We start from the raw sequence: 5,871 nt of genomic DNA, 5'->3' as shown, positions 1-5,871 counted from the left end.
GAAACCTTATAAATTAATAGGGAAAAAATGTCCATACACCCGTTAAACTTTCAACTACTGGCCAAGACACTCCCTGAACTATTATATTGGCTAATTTACCCTTTAAACTATACGTATCTGTCAAATCAATACTTTAGTTAGTCTAACATTAAAATGCTAACGAAATAGGCATGTGAGATGCACGTGTTTTCTCACAAAACAAATTCATTCACACAATAGAAAGGATAGAAAGAAGGGAGACGAGAGACCTCTAATCGACAGAGAAGAGAGAGGAGAAACCAGAGGTCTAACCAAAGCCACCGTAGAGCTTCTCATCATCGTCTCACCACCCTTGTCTCGGCGGCAATCTGGTGGTTCTGCTTCACCATTCAATACACAGCACCTAGTAAAAATTTTCTTTTTTTCCTTTCATTCGTTCCCTTGGCTTGTTCCTAAAAATTTTGATTTGTAGATGACAAGCTTTTTTGTGCATTACTTATCATTGGAACTGTAATCTATGGCTATGGTCCATTGCATGCTAAAAATTGATGGTAGTGGAATACGGAAAATCTGAGAGTTTAAATCCTCAAAGAAACTCTTTTTCTTTTTAATATCCATGTACATATTTCTATAGTAGAAGTTCTTGGTTTGGTTTAATTTTTGGGTTGGGTCTCTGTGAGCTTGTTTGTTCAATTTATGTTATAGAGCTGTTGCTTTTGAGTATGCCACAAAGTTGTTTGATTAAATGCCTAAGAGAGATATGACTTACTGTGTTAGATAAAATACTTTTACAATGAGCTAATTTTAATTGAATTGATTGTTAGAGGTTGGTGGGGGCACAGAGTGGAATTTATTTTGATTAAAGCTCTACTAGGTGGATGATAAATGCTTAGAAGGACCACGCCCTACTGGACCACCAATTTCTGCATCAGCTGTCACCCCTCAAAGCAATAGAGAAAACCCTCAAAGAAATCATATAATACTAAAATAGGTGTAAGCCACAATCAGTCAAAAAATAGATTCATAGCTAATGTGCAAAAAAGGTGGGCAGCAGTTGATATCAAAAGCCTCAAAGCAATAGAGCAAGCACCTTGAACTGATTCTCAAGTACAACCCTTAAGGTTTTTATGGAAGTAATATTGTAGTTAAGTATCATTAGACTTTAACTTTTCTTCATTATAGATTGCTGTTGAAGTTCTGTTTTGATGTGAAAATTTTATTAGCAAGCTGGCTGTTGGATTGCGCGTCTAAAGGTTAAAAAATGCCCAGTAGCCTGATTGATAAATTAGATCACAAGTGTCCCTACTCAATTTGCTCCAATAGGTTACAAGATTTTGGGAATGCAACTAAATGTTTTATTGTTTATTTATTTATTTTGATAAATAACATCCATTTATTTTTATTTTTTTATTTGGTTGTGTAGGATCGTAATGTATGTATTTACCTTGAGTGGCATGATCTTGAATTCACAGCAAGGAGGAGAAGTGTTATTAGTGGACTATTAGACACCAACCAAAGGCTAAAGAACAAAGTTGCAAAGCATAAGAGGATGTTGTTTAAGTTTGACATTTAAGGTTGGAAGTCACTTGAAGTGACTATTTATGTATGAGTACCAAAAAATGGTTTGTGACATAATAAGAATGGAACTAGTATTTTGTTTTCGCACCTTTGTACCTATTATGATTTTTTGTTTTTTTGTTTTATTGTTTAGTGATTAACAAGATATTGTTGTAACTATGACTAGGGCTGTCCACTGGTCAGTCCAGGTCAGGTTTGTGCCCAACCCGGAACCGACTCGACAAAATCGGGGTTTTGAAAAAACTTACCCGCCACCTACCACCGGAGTAAATGGGTCGGGAGGATCAAACTTCAACAGGTGGCGAACGGGTCGGTCAGCGTAAAAGGAAATTGCGAGAAAATGAGAGAAAAACCCAGATGCAATGAAAATCTCATCGGAATCTATGAGATTTCGCCAGATCCAGTGGTAATCTCACCGGATTCGATGAGATTTCACTAGATTTGGTCAAAATCTTGTCGAATCTACGTGAAATAGCGCCTGAATCCGGGTTTTTTCGCCCGAGATCTAGGTTTTTTTTTGCCAAAATTTGGAATTTTCTCGCCGAAATCTGAGTTTTTCACCAAATTATGGGTTTTTTGCCGGTCGGTATGGGTTTTCAGGTTTTTGGGGAAGAGAAACCTAAACCGACCTGCCAAAGTTGATTTCTGGTGGAGAAAATCCACCACCAACCACCAGAGTAGGTCGGGTCAGCTAGTTTGGAATCAGTCCGGTCAGGTCTCCAGGTTGGTTGGATCACCAGATATGTTTAGATAGCCCTAACTATGACAAAGGGTAAGGTTCATTTAGTTCTCAAATTGCTTGGTTTAATTTTTGCCTTAAAGGGGATTATTCTAAGGTGCATCTTTTTTTTTTTTTCTTTTTTTGCATTGGAATAAAGGGATTGGGAAGTCATCAATTTGACTTACTTTTTGCCACAAATGAAATTATTCTAAGGTGCAATTTTTGTTTTTGCATTGGAATAAAGGGATGAGGAAGTCCTTGTCTAAATTGAAATTTCATATATGTTAAAGGGGCCATAATCTGAAGCTTACAATCCAAAAATATGAGTAAACATGTCAGTAAGGCTGCCTCTTATAGTTAAGAGTTTACGTATGGTTTACAATTTCTGTATCCATTTGAAAAGATCACCATGCTAGAATCAGGGCTACAAGAATGTTGATTTGGGCCACCCTTATCTTCCTTCGATTTATAAGAGTCTAATAACTCAGGAGGTAAAAAAAGGACATCAACCAAACCATTTAATTCATGCACTACATGAAGTATTAAGCCAATATTTAAAAGATGTGAATCAATGAACTAAAATATGTTAGATCGCCTAAATTATTAAAGACTTTCTTTCTACATTTAGAACCTAGTAATCTCATTTTTTCCTACTACATAATTATATGGTACTTCTACATAAATAGTCAATGCAAATAAAGAAAACTTGCAATATTATTTAAAACTTGGACCCCATACAAAAGGCTCTCACAATCCCATTATTGATTTAAGAAACCACCAATAATCACCAAAGCCACGTAGGGATTCTCTTATGCATTGTAGCTTCATTCTTCAGCCTTCAGTTAGTGTCCATTAACGAGGGGAAAAAAGTAAAACTCAAACCCAAAATTTAACCAAAACAGAATAGCATTTGAGTTCATCAATCTTCAGTCTGATCACCATTGAAATGCACTCCCCTTAAGTTAAGTTTTGTATCCCCCCTCTGCCTAAGGTGAGACACCTTAAGGCCCTTAACCTGAGGCAGTTGCAGCAAAAGTTCCCTGCAACAAACAGATTTTAAAATCATAAGAACCCCAGGTTACATAAACCATTAATTTTCCATGTTACATTCTACTACAATTATATACTACCAATTTCTTGAACAATTTCAAGCCAAACCCATGTACCCATTTCACATATAAATATCATTTCACATATGGCTCCCACCATCCCTCCAAATAGAATATTAGGAAAATAGCATTAAAATTCCAAATTTTTAGTAGAGAAGCAACATACAATCCAGCATTGATAAAACCCACTTGCTGAAAATTGAGAGTCACTTACTTATGAAGATGCACTCATTATGATATTTTCTTTTTCTTAAAGTGCAATTTATAATGAAGAAAAGTTAAAGTCTAATGATACTTAACCACAATATTACTTCCATAAAAAACTTAAGGGTTTTGCATTAATTGTCGCCCCTCAAAGCAATAGAGAAAAGCCTCAAAGAAATCATGTAAATACTAAAATAGGTGTAAGCCACAATCAGTGAAAAATATAGGTTCATAGCTAATGTGCAAAAAAGGTGGGCAACAGTTGACATCAAAAGCCTCAAAGCAATAGAGCAAAGCACATTGAACTGATTCTCAAGTACAAGCAGCAATTGGTGCTCCAGTAGGGCGTGGTCCTTCTAAGCATTTATCATCCACCTAATAGAGCTTTAATCAAAATAAATTTCACTCTGTGCCCCCACTAGCCTCTAACAATCAATTTCAATTAAAATTAGCTCATTGTAAAAGTATTTCATCTAACACGGTAAGTCATGTCTCTCTCAGGAATTTAATCAAACAACTATGTCGCATACTCAAAAGCAATGGCTCTATAACATAAATTTGAACAAACAAGCTCACAGAGACCCATCCCAAAAATTAAACAAAACCAAGAACTTTTACTATAGAAATTTGTACATGGATATTATAAAATAAAAAAAAAGAGTTTCTTTGTGGATTTAAACTCTCAGATTTTCCGTATTTCACTACCATCAATTTTTAGCATGCAATGGACCATAGCCATAGATTACAGTTCCAATGATAAGTAATGCAGAAAAAAGCTTCTCATTTACAATCGTCCCTCAAAGCTCTTTAGCCAGCCATCTACAAACTAGAATTTTTAGGAACAAGCAAAGGGAACGAATGAAAGGAAAAAAAATACCTCGTGCTGGGTATTGAACGGTGCAACTAAACCACCAAGTTGCCGCTGGGACGAGGGTGGGGAGACGACGATGAGAAGCTCTACGGTGGCTATGGTTAGACCTCTAGTTTCTCCTCTCTTTTCTTTGCCGGTCAGAGGTCTCTCCTCTCTCTTCTTTCTATCCTTTCTATATGTGTGAATGAATTTGTTTTGTGAGGAACACGTGCATCTCACATGCCTATTCCATAGTGTTTTAATGTTAGACTGGCTGAAGTATTGATTTGACGTGTATGTATAGTTTAGGGAGAAAATTGGCTAAAATAATAGTTTAGGGAGTGTCTTGGTTAGTGGTTAAAAGTTTAGGGAGTATATAAGCATTTTTCCAATTAATAGTGTGGTAGCCTAGTGGGTGGAATTTAGAACCTCCAGATTTATAGCATGTTCTTCAAGTCCATTAAACTCATCACTCGAATTAACAATGGTATTAAAACTTTCTTAAAATGATTTATTAATAATTACTTTAAAGACACTTGTTAGCTTAACCCTAAAACTATACATATAATCTTAAGTCATCTTAAGTTTATAATCTTTTGTAGAACTAAAAATAATTCAAATTTATAAGTCATCTTAAGTCATATATATAAAAGTAAAGTTAAGAGAAAATTTAATTAGATTTTAAATTGGAATTCAATTAGAGTCTAATTTTGCGCCACGTGTCCCATCTAATCAAAATTTTAAAATTTTTGAACCAAGTTTGTTAGTTTGGTATAAAAATTAGATTTCAATTAGAATTTAATTTTACGGCATGTGTTCCATCTAATCAAAATTTTTAAATTTTTGTGCTAAATGAGTTAATTTATAGTAGAAAACAATGATTCCAATATAAATAAATCATAAAAAATATAAACATATATCTAACACTATATATAAAATTAGAGGAAGAAAGAGTTTGAATAATTTTATATTTATGAGCCTTTTTATAACTAAAAAAAAAATCATTTGGCACAAAAATTATATATATATTAATAGGTAAAACTTAGAGAAAATCTAATTAGATTCTACAATTGAAGTCCAATTTTGCGTCATATGTTCTAAATTATTCATTTTTAGAGAGAGTTTTATTTCCTAATTTTGGAATCAAATGTGGGACCATATTATAAATATCCATTCAAATGAGTTACTGTGTACAAAAACCAAAAAGTCTAAAATTAATAAACATAAAAATATTTTTAAAAATTGACAATTTACATTTTTTACCTAACTGTTCTCACAAGACTTTTTAAAGAATTAAAAAATATATATAAGAATGACTATCAATAATATTTAAATTATATATATAAGATTATTATACTATGCATCTTAATTTATATCTTTTAAGTATATTCATGTATATGTATGCGGCTACAAGCTAGTATAAATAAATT

The 5,871-nt window shown here is 33.6% G+C and overlaps 2 long non-coding RNA genes across 2 annotated transcripts; one reads left to right on the top strand and one right to left on the bottom strand.

Annotated features, from left to right (window-relative positions):
* The first annotated feature begins 226 nt into the window (after positions 1 to 226).
* On the top strand, positions 227 to 1,640 carry LOC142644616 (uncharacterized). Its single transcript, XR_012845946.1, has 2 exons — positions 227 to 385; positions 1,403 to 1,640. It is a non-coding gene; the product is annotated as an uncharacterized LOC142644616 (long non-coding RNA).
* Positions 1,641 to 2,809: 1,169 nt separating this feature from the next.
* On the bottom strand, positions 2,810 to 4,627 carry LOC142643716 (uncharacterized). Its single transcript, XR_012845907.1, has 2 exons — positions 4,469 to 4,627; positions 2,810 to 3,318 (listed from the first exon to the last, which is right to left on the bottom strand). It is a non-coding gene; the product is annotated as an uncharacterized LOC142643716 (long non-coding RNA).
* Between the last annotated feature and the right edge of the window lie 1,244 nt (positions 4,628 to 5,871).

Source organism: Castanea sativa, chromosome 7 (assembly GCF_040712315.1).
Source record: "Castanea sativa cultivar Marrone di Chiusa Pesio chromosome 7, ASM4071231v1".
NCBI lineage: Eukaryota > Viridiplantae > Streptophyta > Magnoliopsida > Fagales > Fagaceae > Castanea > Castanea sativa.
Note: the sequence above shows the minus strand (reverse complement) of the source record. Positions and strands in the feature narration are given on the sequence as shown.